At 39.2% G+C, this 15,415-nt stretch overlaps 1 long non-coding RNA gene across 1 annotated transcript; it reads right to left on the bottom strand.

Annotated features, from left to right (window-relative positions):
• Positions 1 to 5,155: 5,155 nt before the first annotated feature.
• Positions 5,156 to 5,544, bottom strand: LOC145795477 (uncharacterized). The gene is made up of 2 exons (XR_014336472.1): positions 5,399 to 5,544; positions 5,156 to 5,351 (listed from the first exon to the last, which is right to left on the bottom strand). It is a non-coding gene; the product is annotated as an uncharacterized LOC145795477 (long non-coding RNA).
• Between the last annotated feature and the right edge of the window lie 9,871 nt (positions 5,545 to 15,415).

Genomic DNA, 15,415 nt, shown 5'->3' on the forward strand with positions numbered 1-15,415 from the left:
ACATTGACACTTATATAGAGATCAAAGTGAGATTTGACCAAAAGAATAGAGGGTTAACTGTCACAATTTCATGTGCAAGGACCAAAGTGGAATTTGACTAGAAGTGTAAAGAGTTGATTGTCATAATTTCATGCGTAAGGGTCAAAGTCAGATTTGGTGTAAAATACAAAGGTGCAAAGTGTAATTTACCAGTTCGATACAATTCAAAGTGCTAAATCCTTTATATGTTAGTAAAGCCTTCGTTTGGCATGTTAGGTTGGGAGGCTTTTTGACTAAAATAATCACAAAAAGACAAAATAGGTAAAAAAATTAATAAAATAAAATGTCACATCCAAATTATAATTATTTCACTTTTTTCTCACAAAAGTCAAAAAAATCAAAAAGTCCAACTCAAATGAAGTTTTTAGCTAAAATTAAAATAGCCAAAATATCAAAAAATCAACCCACTCCCCAAACGAAACCAAAGTATTAGAAGGTTAGAAAAAACGTTTAGTGTACGAGATGAAAACTTGGTAAAAAAATGTGAGTGGCAAATTTGTCCTTTGCTAATCTCTTTGTTTGCTCTTGTGATATATGATAATTCAATAGTAGTAAATGTTATTATTTTATTACTTCTTTTTTTTTTTTAATATTTACCTATTATTCTAATTTGTGATAATTTTTATTCAAATTCTGAATGGTGGTTCCTTTTTCGTTTTTATAAATTCAATTACCTTATTTTTCATTGTCACATACATTTCTCATTTTTTTTTTTTGAACAGCAAAAAAACTTTATTGATAACCACAAAATAATATAAGGTGATACAAAGTGATACATAAATAAAGAAAGTGGTTAGTGTTGAAGCGTCAAACCCAATGTGTTAATCCCAATTAGATTGGCACCCATACACGAGCTCCATTATGAGCTAGCACAAAACCAAGGTTGATAAGGCACCAACCAAAACAGGGCGGCTAAACAAACTGAAAAATGCACCTAGCACACAGCAATAGTAGCACACTGCTATTACACATGACAGCAAACACCAGCACACAGCATCATGACTACATACAGCAGCAACAGTTCATGACACCAAAAGCCAGCACAGAGCTTCCCAGAACAATGCCACCACAGTGCCACATCAATAAGAAATTCATGCACCTTTCACTTCAAGCAAATTTCTAACCTGTTGAAGATTATGAACAAAGTCATGCACTGTATAATGCACACTTGGTAAACTGCTCTTACCCCAAAATGCTATCCTTGTCTTCACAATATCCTCCAAATCATCAAAATTAGGATGGCCACCATTAAACAATATATCATTCCTTAACTTCCAAATCGACCAAAATAATACTAGTGGCACAAGTTTCCACACCTTCACCTCTTTTTTCTTAATCGATGCCCCTGCCCACCAATGTAACAAAGCCTCAACCAACCTAGGGATTACCCGCCACATATCCCAACATGTTAAAACCTATCACCTACTTCACCCACTTAAACCTACTCCACTAAACCAAACCTAACCCACTACACCACTACCACCTCACCTACTCCACTAAACCTAACCCACTACACCACTACCACCTCCACTTCACCTACTCCTTACCTACTACACACTCACCCTCTTCTATATATAGGAATCATGAATCATTGTAATAAATCAATAAACATCAATCAATAATACATAAATTTTTACATGGTATCAGAGCAAGGTTAAGACCTTAGTATTTCTCGCTTCACCGGCGGGCGGCAACCTCGCCTTGGCCGCCCGCCGGACCTCAACCTATTCCGCTTATTTTCTACACATACCTTGACTTCTTCAACATTTTCTTACACCCCTCCTCCGCTATGTCGGCGGCGGCACCCGCATCATCGTCTAGCCTCTATCGCCGTTCACCTCGCCTCTCACATATCCGTGGTTGTACTCTTACTCGTCGTCGTCGTTGGCGTTTCTGGCGCTGCTTTTCTGCTCATCACTGCTGTTTTTTTTTTCCCGATTTGCTCTCTCTCTCTTAGCCATGGATTTGGGTGTGGGGTGTAGAGCTGTGGCTCTGTTGTTGGTAGCCATGTTTGCTGGCTTGAAGGTTTCAATGGCAGCAGTGTACAAGGTTGGGGACTCCGCTGGTTGAACCATCATTGGGAATATTGATTACAAGGCCTGGGCTGCTTCCAAGACGTTTCATGTTGGAGATGTCATCATTTTCGAATACAATTTTCAATGTCACGTGTTGCAAGTGCCCCACAAAGAATACCAAGCCTGCAGAAGTGTAAGACAGTAACATGCATCTTCACATACAGCTTGGGTAATGTGTAACTATCAAAAGCACAAGCTTCTTGGACATCCCTCTCTCTCTCTCTCTCCATGGACCCAACATCATCATCATGCACCCACTCTATCTCCCTCTCTCTCATCTTTTCCCACTTTCAAACCCACTTTAATCATATCTCTCCTTTCTCTTAATTTATTTCATCCACGTTCTTTCACCATTTTCTTTTATTTTAATATATATATATATATATATATATTTTATTATAATATATTTTCCCTATCCCTTGTTAGTAAGCATCACCCGTTTTCCATTCTCTTATTATTATTTATTTTATATTCCACCAAAAAAAAAAAAATCACACTGCTGTTTTTCTTATCACCCATCCACAAATATTTTTCTCTATTTTCTTTATCCATTATTTTCTTTTATTTTATTTTTCTTATTAAACAAAACAACACCACAAAATAACACCAACAACATTCCACAACCTTGTCATTTTATTCATATCAGGGGATCAACCCCGATCACACTTTTACATCAAAAACAAAAAAAAAAAAAAAAAAAAAAACCACACAAACAAAAACAAAACTACCACACCCACAGTGGGATTTTTCTTCTCTACTCAGCCGCCGGTCTTTTCTTCTTGCCTCCGTCCTGGGTGGTCCTTGCCGGTGTTGCCTCCGTGCTTCCTAGACCACCAAGCAAGTTGCCTCCTCCCTGCTCCTCCACTACAGCATACGGTGGACCTCCAAATCGGAACATCACGGTGGCCTTCCGCTTCAGCTCCTTATTTTCCGCCTTTAGCACACTTAACTCTGCTCGCGCATCCTTATACATGCGTTGGAGCAGAGCCAGTTGGGCGTTTAACTGCTGCACCTCATTTGTCCTACTCTGCAGCCGGTTCGACAAATTTGTAACCGCAGTCATGGTTTCCACACATGACTTCAATGTATACTGATTGGCCTCCACATCCGACTGCACTGCCATTCTTTGCTCCACCGACCGCATCGGAAAGTTCAACGGAGCAAAACCAGAGGTGTTTGGTTGAGGTTCACGGGCCTCCGCACCAGTTATCTCTCTTGTTGACTCGTTGAGGTCGGGAAAGAGAGTGAGTAGACCACGGGATGAAGAGGCCATATTCTGGGTAGCTGAACGGGAAGAAGAGGCCATGTTTTTTGGGTTGCTGAGTGTTTCAGCGAAATAGCAATTTCAGACTGATAATGTTCGGAAGGGGAGTGTTTCAAGATTTGCAGCTCTTAGAGGCAATCTCTCAGAAAAACGAATATCTCTCTCAAAAAATGAAGAGTTTTTCAGAAGTTTTTTCCCAGGTTTTTTTGTCTTCGCTTCTGCCTCAAGCACAGCCTCCGCATTGGTTTATATCGACACTGACGACGCGGCCGACACGCCACTCTGTCGCTCACGTGCCTCGCCGCGTCTCCGGCTCACCTTTTGATGGCTCGACGCTTTCTGTCGGGCACGACTTTTGATGAAGTGGGCGCGCCTTTTGAGGGCGCAACTTTTGATGGCACGTCTTTTTATGGATTGGGCATGCATTTTGATGGCACGTCTTTTTATGGATTGGGCACGCATTTTGATGGCACGCTTTTTGAAAGATTGGGCACACCTTTTGAGGGTGCGACTTTTTAGGGGTCCGACAAGACTCTGTAAACTGTCCCGACATTGATTCCGGTTAGCTCCTTCATGGGTCCGACAAGACTCTGTAAACTATCTCGACATTGATTCCGGTTAGCTCCTTTATGGGTCCGACAAGACTCTGTAAACTGTCCCGACATTGATTCCGATTAGTTTCTACAAGGGTCCAGCAAGACTCTGTAAACTGTCACAACAACTGTCACAACATTGTCTGCTACAACGGTCCGACATGACCCCATAAACTGTCTTCTACATCGGTCTGACACCACCATACAGTGTCCTCTAGGGGTGAGCAGCGGATACACCGATCCGCCAAAACCGACTGAACCGAACCGATCCGCCGCATTTTGGACGGATGCGTGATGACGAGCGGACGGTTGCGGATTGATTTTCTCCAATCCGCCAATTTGCCGGACGGATGGCAGATTTGAGATTCCTTTGGCCGCAACCGAACCGCCTAACCGCGAGCACCCGTAATAATTTATAAGACTTTAAGTTTTCAATTTGTTTAAATATTTTGTTTGTGTTTTCAATTGAAAAAGAGTTTAAATATTCTATTGAAAAAAATTTTCAACTTGAATATATTTTTTGAATTGAAAAAAATAATATTTATCTATATTTTTTGGTTTTTAAATTTAACTCTAAAAATAATAAATAGAAAATATGATATATGTTAGTTGGTTTTTGTTTTCAAAAACATATATAGATGTAACAATACAGAGACATACAATCTCTACTACTGTCCTGTTCATGGTTTTGGTGGTTTGAATTGTTATTATATTTTAAGAACCAAAAATTGTAATACTTTATGTGAATGAATCATGTTGTGATTGTAATATGTGGATGAGCAATGCAGTAATTGTGATATTCTAAAGTTTCAAACTTTCTTTTTTTGGATGAGACATACAGTAATTATAATAGTTTTTTAAGTCATTGACTGAAATACTTTCTCTTTTTTTTTTTTTTTTTTGAGGAAGTGCACAAGTTGAATTATGTTAAAAATTTATAAAATCTTAAACCGCCAAACCGATTCGCATCCATCTGCCAAACCGCCAAACCACTCAATCCACATCCGCCGGATTGGCGGACGGATGCGGATTGATTTTCTCCAATCCGCCAATTTAGCGGACGGATGGCGGATTGGAGGTTCCGTGGCCGCAACCGACCCGCGCCCACCCCTAGTGTCCTCTACAACGTTATGACACCCCCATACAGTATCCTCTACAACGTTATGACACCCCCATACCGTGTCCTCTACAACGTTATGACACCACCATCCAGTGTCTTCACCAATGGTCTGACACGACCATACAGTGTCACCTATCCTCTTTTATTTTTATGTATTTTCTTGTTTTGTAACTCTCTCCAAACTCAAGTTGGTTAGTTCCTATCCCCCTTGAGTTTGCGGGGGGCTGTTAAAACCTATCACCTACTTCACCCACTTAAACCTACTCCACTAAACCAAACCTAACCCACTACACCACTACCACCTCACCTACTCCACTAAACCTAACCCACTACACCACTACCACCTCCACTTCACCTACTCCTTACCTACTACACACTCACCCTCTTCTATATATAGGAATCATGAATCATTGTAATAAATCAATAAACATCAATCAATAATACATAAATTTTTACACAACATCTTACAATTCTAAACCAAACTCTCGAAATCAGTGGGCAATTTAATAGAACATGGTTTACACTTTCAATTTCCTGTAACACACTGTGTGGTAGCATTTACACCCAACACCCCAATTCTCTGCAAGAAATCAGAAGTTTTCACCATTCCCCTCTATGTTAACTAGCCAAAGAATTGGATTTTAGGAGGAGTTAGAGTTTGCCACAGCTTATTCATAACACGCAACTTCGATCCCTTAGCTACTTGGAACCATTTCCACACAAATGCCACTGAAAACTGACCTAATGGATCTAGCTCCCACCTCAAATAGTCAGCTAGATTCCCCCTGATTATAGGTACTACACTCAGCCACTCACATAACCTGTTAACCTCCACTTCTTCCCATGCTCCCAGCCCTCTTCTAAATACCAGATTCCATTTCCCTGTCTTCGCCTAACTCAAATTGTAGTGCATCAAAGAGCCTTTCTTTTCTATAGAGAGACTAAACAATCTTGGAAACTTCTCACTGAGCCTACAACTATTCCACTACAGATCAGTCCAGAAGTGAATTCGTTCTCCATTCACAACCTTTATATTTGCATTTTCGAAATAAAAGTCAAGCACCTGAGGGTTGTCCTTCACAATATTGAGAATGCCCTGCCAAATTGGAGACAAATTGCGTGCATCACCAACATCAGGCCACTACCCACCACCATATCTCCCATATTTGCTGCAGATTATAGCCTTTCACAAGACTTTGTCTTCAACACTATATCTCCACCACCATTTTAGTAATAAACAAACATTCATTTCACTTATACTTCTATCCCTTAACCCTCATTGAATTTTAGGCTCAGTCAATTCCTATCATCTCACCAAATGTACTTTCTTCCAAACATCACTGCTGCCCTAGAGAAACATAGCCTGCAATTTGTCAATTGTCTTCACTACTCCCTTAGGCATCTTAAATATAGATATATAATAGGAAGGTAAACGAGCCACAACCGACTTAATCAACGTTAGTCTTCCTGCAAAAGACAACACCTTCCTCTTTCAAAGAGACAACCTCTTCCTTACTTTATCAACCACAAGCTGCCATGTGGATTTCCTACTAGGATTGGCTCCTAAAGGCAAGCCCAAATACTGTGGCAATTTAACTCATCTGCAAAAGCCTGCACCTCACTATCAGAGATGCTCACTCCACACACTACACTTTTGTGAAAGTTTATTTTTAAGCCAAACATCACTTCAAATCACCTTAATATCCTTTTGATTAATAGAAACTTCTCTCTATCTACCTCGCAGAAAATTATTGTGTTGTCCGCAAACTGCAAATGTGAGATATTCATACCATTAGACCCTATCGAGGCTCCTTTAACTAATCTCAACATCTTAGCTCTATTTAGCAGCAAATTTAACCCCTCAGCCACCAGATTAAATAAAAAAGGTGAGAGTGGATCACCTTGCCTTAACCCTTTTTGCTGTGAAAACTCTTCAGTGGGTGACCCATTTACCAAAACTGATATTCTAGATGAGGATAGACATTCCTTAATCCACCCCAACCATTTTTCTCCAAACCCAAAATTAGACATCATTGAAAACAAGAACTCCCAATTCACCAAATCATACGCCTTTTCGAAGTCAAGCTTAAGTATCACCCTTTTTTGCTTTGTTGATTTCCACCACTCAATGACCTCATTGGTAAGACCTTCCTCCAATAAATGCTGTCTGAACCTCACTAACCAGCCTAGGCAAGACCTTCTTCATTCTGTGAGATAGAACTTTAGCTAGAATTTTGTAAATTGAACCCACCAAACTAATTGGCCTGTAATCCACCAAATATACTGGACTGTCCTTCTTAGGAATCAACATTATAAATGAACTATCAATCCCTTTGGCCAACTTACCATTGCTGTGGAATTCATGCATGAACTGGAGGATCTCACATTTTATCACCTTCAAACTCTTCTGAATACAGTAAAGATTGAATCCACCAGGCCCTGGAGCTTTATTCCCATTATAGTCCTTCACAGTAGCCCACACTTTTTCCATTGTAAACTCTGCTTCTAACTCCCTCTTTACCCTATCATCCCCAATCGTAATAAAAGGTCCATCCAACTTTGGTCTACTTTTCCACAACTCAGAATACAGTTTTCTAAAATGCCCTACCGCTACTTGTTTCATCTTTGTTGGTTCCCCAATAACTTCCTCATTCTCAACAACTGTATCTATTAAATTCTTTCCTTGTCTCCCCTTAACCATGACATGAAAGAATCTCGTATTCTTATTCTTATCTTGAGCCCATTTAACTCTAGACTTTTGCTGCCATATCCACTCTAATCTTTTGTTCAACTACCATACTAAGCTTCTTAACTTTCTTCTTCTACCAATTTCGGTATCCAGAAGTGTCCCATCTTCAGCTTTTAAGTCGATCTCATGAAGTTTCTCTTTTGCAGATTTTAGCTGATGTTTAACATTTCCGAAGACCTCCACATTCCATTTTTTCAATGCCATCTTCAGATTTGCTAACTTGTTCTTCAGCCTAAAGCTAGCCTATCCATAAGTCTCTGTCTCCGACCAAGATTTCTTAACCATAGACATAAAATTAGGGTGCAAACTCCAAGCATTTAAGAACCGAAAAGGTCTAGGACCCCAGTTTCTTTCATTCTCCGTCAGCACCAAAGGACAGTGGTCAGAAATACTCTTGGAAGGCCCCACTGCTTGAGGCTAAACTTTGCCAACCACAAGGAATCCAATAAAACCTATCAATTCTACTCCATCTATCACCTTCTAATGAATTACACCATGTAAAGCCCCTCATAAGCAATGGCAAATCTACTAGCTCCATAATCTCAATAAACTCATCAAAGTCAATTATTCCTTTGTCCCTCCTCAAGCAACCCCTTCTTTCATTCAAAAATCGAATTTCATTAAAATCCCCTCCAATACACCAAGGTTTGTGAAAAGATGACTTCAACTTGACCAATACTTCCAAAAATCGACCCCTACTCCTCACATCATTAGGAGCATAGATGTTAACAATTACAAACTCAAATGATTGCTTAAAAACACCTGATAGAAGTAAAAAATTTCTCATACTGTAGCACTCTGAAATCTTGAAGGCAATAGGATTCCAATCACATAGCAAGCCCCCCTGCACTACCCACTAAATCCATTGCCAAAAACTGCATAGAATCAAGAGGCCACATTGACTTCACAAATATTTCATCGGTATTAATTTTCTTAGTTTCTTGTAGCATCAACATATCCAACTTTCTATCTTTAACCAACTTCAAAATTTTGCCCCTTTTATCTTTCCTCTCCAACCCCCTTACATTCCATGACATAATCTTCATTGGAAAACTTGAAGCTACTCTAAAGACCCTTTTGTCATCAATCTCAAACAGGAGCTTTCCTTAGCACTCCTCAAATCTTTTTCTTATCGTGAATCTCCATTTCCACAATCCGATTCACAACTTCCTCCTCCTTCCCCTTGCAATTTATCCCCAACAACTTACCCAGCTGAACTGTATCATGAACTTCCTTCAGCAACGCATCTCTTCTGCTAGGACCACTCGTCTGAGGTAATGATAATGAAGCTGCAAGTGCTGCAGCTTTATAGATGGCCCCTCTGGAAAAATAGCTCGAACGCAACAGTCCCCTATGGTTTATTTTTCTCTGCGTAGACTTCTTCACTCAAATATCTCTCTGCCCACTTTTCTCCTCCTTGCTAATACATCTTTACTCTTTTTACTATACACCAACTGTTTAGAACCTGGCCCAATACACCTATCCAGTTATAACGCCCCCAAAATAATACCATAGATATAACCCAAGCATAAACAACAATTGCATAAATCAAAATGTCAGTAATCCTTTCATTACATGATGTTGATAATACAAGAGGGTTTAACATAAGCAAATGCCCTTCGGGCTTACATCTTTCCAAGACATTATTTGATTACAACAAAAGAGAGTCACAAGCTCATTAAATATAAAGCCCTTGGCTCGAATAATTATTTAAACATCTAAACAACAAATAACAAAAGAGAGCCTTCAGCTCCTAAATCCTCCCAAGCTGCATCCTTGGAGGTGACATGTCACTGGTACTTGAAAATGGTTTCCCAAGTAGGGTGAGCCAAAGCCCAGTAGAGATATATTAACACAATATATGAAGTTTAACTAAGATATAAGTGTCAGACAAAAGTTCCACACTCATAACCAACTTGCATTCTTTCCATGATTATTCAATACTGATACCCATATCATAATCCATTTCCATCTGTTCAATTCACATTAGTTCAACTAATTCTGAGTCAATTCATGAGACAAGTTCATTGTTATCTAAACAATCCGAATGAGACCACAACTTAGTGATTCACAACTCAATACAACTATTGTTCAAATACTTCAATTTAGCCATTTTATGAAATTCTCATCCGAGGGAATCGGCACCCATTTATACACAAGCACTTCAATTTTGCCATTTTACAGAAATTTCGTCCGCGGGATCGGCACCCATGTATAAACAAGATTTCGGGACTTTCACCCTGGACACTCCGACCAACTTAATTTTAAATGGAGTCCATCCCCTATCTCCTCCCAAACAATGGAGTACACCCCCTATCTTTTCCCAAACAATGATTTATATACAATGTATTAAAAGTATCGTTATATACAATGACTATCTACAACACATATTCAATATCTCAATGATACCATCACATTCAATGAGGTAAATTAAATGATAGGTTTCAATTCACCTAATCCACATGCAGTTTCTACAACAATCATAGCTATCCTCAACCGATAGCCCAAAATAGATATTTCTAAACAGGTATACAATCTTTTAAACAAATAATTTATCAAATTTCCATAGGTGAGTGATTTAACAAATCCAACTACACCATTCACTCATGCACCCTCCCAATTTCATATTTCCCATATCAATTTCATCATTTATACAAAATAATTTATTTAACTCAAATTAGGGCAATTCTCACCATTTTCTCAAATTCTGCCAAATAGCTGAATTCCACCATTTTAACACCAAACAACCTTGTAACCCAACCCCATGATCAAATATGCAACAACACATGAAAACCCCTCTTTATAAATTTGAATGTAAACCCTAGATTTCCTCTAAACATCCCAAATCTCACCATATATTCATAACAACAAATAATTAGGTTAAAATTCATAACAAAGTGTAGAATATTCCTACCTCAACGTTAGGAGACCAAAAGAGAAGATGGAGACACTTCAAACAAGCAGAAACCACGATCCATTCAGATCAGCACAAAGCCCCTCAAGGCGCTCTACCTTTTTAACGAAGGGACTAAGGTTGGGAGATGCTTAGATCAATGAGTATTTGTAGAGAGAAAGAGAGTTTTAGAGAGAGAGGGAGACGATTTAGGGTTCTTAGGGAAAAAGAAGATCAAAAGTGATATAAAATATCTCTGCTGCGAACTGATATACGCGGTCTTCGCTCGAGCGAAGGAGTTGTCGGTCAAGTGACCAGACATAACAAGTGAACTTGCTCGAGCGCAAGAAGCGTCGCTCAAGTGTAGAATACAAAGCTTCAGGTCTGCTATAGATGCACACACAGGCTCGAGCGCAAGAAGCCTTGCTCGAGTGAAGAAACAAATAACACGAAGCTCGCTCGAGTGCAAGAAACCTTGTTCGAGTGAAGGAGCAAATTACAAAAAGCTCGCTCGAGCGCAGGAAGCCTCGCTCGAGCGAAGAGGCCAAAATCTGGGCAACAACAATCTAACCCAACTAACAACCAACCTACTCCAAACTCACCCAACAAGTTCTAAAAACTCAAATACAAAGGGTCAAAAGGAAAAAATAAGACATGGATACAATATTCAATCACGGAACCCAAGTCTGGAACACAATGAAGGTTGGGGCAAAACCGGGATCGCTATACTAGTGGACTACATGCTTCTTGTCCCAACAAAACCCTCATTTGGGCCCCACTAAGCACTACCTCTAAATTGATACTAGGCCTATCCTTATCAGGTCCACTAACACTTCTTAAGAAACCTTTAGTGACAACGGTATCATCCAGCTCAGGCATATTACACCTGTCTTTCACCCACAATTTTTTCACCCCCTTCACTTCCATCTCTTTACTACAACCACCACCAGTTGAGATGCCCAACTCCATGTTAGTATTCTTAACCACTGATTCCAACATACTGTCGTTACATTTTCCTGCACCATGCAGATCCCTAAAACTTTTTCCCATCTCACTAGTATGTTTTACCCCTATGTCCATGTCCTTGCTTGTCACCTGGGCCTCCACACCTACCCCACCAACGAGCTGTGCCACCTTCCTTACCTTTTCTTCTGTACCACCACCTCTCCGACAGCCTCTATTGTTAGAGAGCTGATCCACCTCCTCAATAGTGCTATCCTTAGTGTCTCTGCTCATACTACTACAGCTCAAATCATGCAGTGGAATTTTCATTGCCTTACAAACCCGAACTGGAACCAAGCTTTCATTGCATCTCAGATAAATGACCTTATTAATATTCTCCATGGACTTTGTAACCACTCTAACTCTCCCATACTGAAAAGAATTCATCCTTGTGGTGCCATCATCTAACTACACAACTTTACCCTATACACCACCAATACTTTTAAATGTATTTACATTCCATAAATTGAATGGGACACCAAAACAGTAAATCCAAACACATCTCTCCTGATCTTCATACAACCTACGTCTCCATTCTGAAATTGAATCACACCACTCATACACCCATTCTTGTAAGTTTACAGTCCCTTCGTTAAGTGCACATCCTGAGCTAAATGTCAAGACTGCTAATCTTCCGTCTCCTTTACGAACAAGGACCTCTTTCATTCCTCTTCTACTAACCTCCTTCTTAAAATCATGAAATGAGAAGAAGGTTTTAAGCTTCACAATTACACTATCGCGCAACCACATATTTCCTTCTTCTTTCACCATAACTATGATAGCATCCATCTCCAGTGCCTCTCTTTCTGATATTACCTCGGCATATGATTTTTGACTCATTCCTTGGGTGTGTAGGACACATCTCTTTCCCAAGTGCCAAATATGGGTTCAGTCCCTGATGATCCATCTGCATAGTCATCTTAACTTCCTCCTCATTTCTCTTCTCCCACTGCACATTTCTGTTAAATTCTGTCATTTTCACTTTTAAGCTCTTATCCTCGGACCAGGGTCCATTTGTATTTTGAACTGCCACTTCTGCTGATACTGGACAGTTGTACCGGATGACCACAAACCTTGAACCTGTTGCTTTCCTTCTTTTTGCCGGAATGAACACATCCTTTACCACACCAAAATTGCTGAAGAGATTGAACAAACCCTTTGGATTCATCATCTTGGGGATATCATCAACAAATATCGTTACTAACCCACTTGCCAATGATGCCCTCTGCAATCCACCTCCCCCTCTCTTCCTTAGCATCGACTTCTGTAAACACCTCATTTTTTACCACCCTGTAAGACTTGGGCGTTTTATTCTAAGCACCCGATGACAAAAGTTACACTATGCAATCGTTTGAATTCTCAGCGAAGAAATTTGGATTCAAGCTCTAATCCCAAACCTTACACCCCATTTTGGCCAAAATATTTTAGACCTTAAAACTCTTTTTTTCAAAATATTTTTCCAATTGTTTCTATGATATTCCGAGGCTCGCATTTCGATTAAACTATTGCACTTTTCGGTAAATCGAGTAAAGACAATGTGGAAATAAATGGAAGAGAGGTGAACACTTTGAAAACTCTTTAAAAACATCTTAGTTATAGGTTTGGGGTTGAAGTAAATAGGAGTGGACGGAAGAAAACTAGTTTAGGAAAGGTTGAGCATCAAACTGTTACGAAATAAATGAGCAGCCTTCACTAAATTAGACATATCTTTTTGTACACTTAGAATTTAGATGTGAGGCCACCACCATTGAAATGTAGACTTTCGAGACTTCAATTTAGACTCAAGAATCACCTAAAACTGAGTCCGGATGAAGGAGATATGCTCGTTTGAAGCCAGGTCTAAAATGTAAATTTTTGGACCTAACCAGGTTTGTTTAGACCTGGCTGTGGCCCATTTAGACTTAGCTGGGTTTCAATGAAAACTTCTCAAGAGTGCCTTTTTAGACCTGGCCTTGCATTATTAGGCCCGACCTTTGGTTTTTTGGTCCTAGCCATGTGTTTTTGGGCCCGATTAGGTCTCATTAGTGAGAAACAAGAGAGCTGGCGGGAATTCGCCAGCTATTGTTTTTTGAAAATATTTTTGACCAATTTGGCTCAAATTCTATAAATAGACCCCCTACATTCAGAATTGAGGGTTAGCAAATTTTTCAAAAGCTTTGACGAGCTAAAAAGACCTCCCTCCATCTTCAACACTTTTCTTCATCTTCAAACTTTCTTTAGCTATACATACACAATACATACTCCATTAGAGCTTGTTCTTGAAACTTTTTGTTGAAGTTTCAAACCATATTTCATAAACTTGAAGGTGTTTGGAATCAAGTTTGATCAACAACTAACGCTTGCTCTCTTCAAGAGGTATAAGCTTGTCACCTTTTTCCTTGCTTTCATTTCAATTTTTTTCTTCTGTTGTCCTACTATTTTGGATCTATTCTAAGTGTTGGAACTTGGGGTTGAAGAGCTACCAAAGGTAAAGAGACTTAACACCCTTTCTTGCGCCTTATCACATAGCTCATACACTTTGTTTTTGCACTCTTTTCTTTGGTTTTCATTCTGATTTTTAGAGCTTGAAAAGGTTGGAAAACATGATTTAGATGTCCCAAAAGTGGAGGGGTTAGCCACCCTTTCTTAGTCTTGCTTACTAGTTTTGTATCTCTTTGTTTTTGCCTATCTTTTCTGCTCTTTTAACATGGTTTTAGCCACTGTTTTGGGGATGAAATATGTGATTTAAAATTGCAAAAAGTGGAGGGGTTAGCCACCCCTTCTTAGGCTTTGTTCCATAACTTTTTCTCTACTCTTTTTTACTTACCTTCTCTTACTTTTACCACTATTTTTTTTGGTATTTGTGGGCTGTTTTAATGTCTTTTAAATTTATGATTTGAATGTTATGCTTGTAGTGTTGTAAGTCCTCATGGCTTCAGTTGTTTAGGCCTTAGACATAGAGTCATTCGAGTTGATAGCTTTTCTTTCTTAATTTCATGTAAAGAGTTCCATTTTTTGGTAATAATCAACTTCACATAATCATTTCTGCGCCCTCCCTCCTTTCTTAGTTTTCTTTATTTGAGAGTTGTTTTAAGCGATTGATTGTTATTCAAGGTATCAGAAAGAGACCTCCTATGCTTAATAGCTTAATTTCTTCGGAGGTTCATTGTCAAGGCATAGTCTCTCTTTCATGCTAAGGATCACTTCTCGTTTGACATTTTTCTTCATTTAGTGGACTTAAATATCACTTTGGGACAAAATAATTAAAGAATGGAAAGGTAAGTAAAAAAGGACTAATAAAATTGGCTTAAAATCAATGAAACCGACATAAAGAAGATGAATAAAATTAGTTGGATTTGGCCAGATGTTAAGTCGAGTCCATCGTGTCAAGAGTCATCATATATTAATTCATGATATTTTGATGAATTTTGAGTCGTGTCTACTTCTCTCCTTGAACTAACTTCATGATAGGAGGGAGGAGTGGTGTGTCTCTCATTGTATTCATTAATTTATGTTCTATCGTGTCCAAAGCCATCACGCAATCAACTTGCAACCATTGATGGTTTCGGAATCGAATCTGCTCTTCTCTTGAGTTTCTCTATGATAGAGAAGAGCAGAAAAGACAAACATGGCTTAGAAATGCTATGTCTGCACTATTTTCATCTCAGAGCGCAAAAAATATTTTTTTGCAACAAAATAAG

This window comes from Camellia sinensis, chromosome 7, assembly GCF_055761805.1.
Source record: "Camellia sinensis isolate YWXY chromosome 7, ASM5576180v1, whole genome shotgun sequence".
In the NCBI taxonomy this organism is placed as follows: domain Eukaryota; kingdom Viridiplantae; phylum Streptophyta; class Magnoliopsida; order Ericales; family Theaceae; genus Camellia; species Camellia sinensis.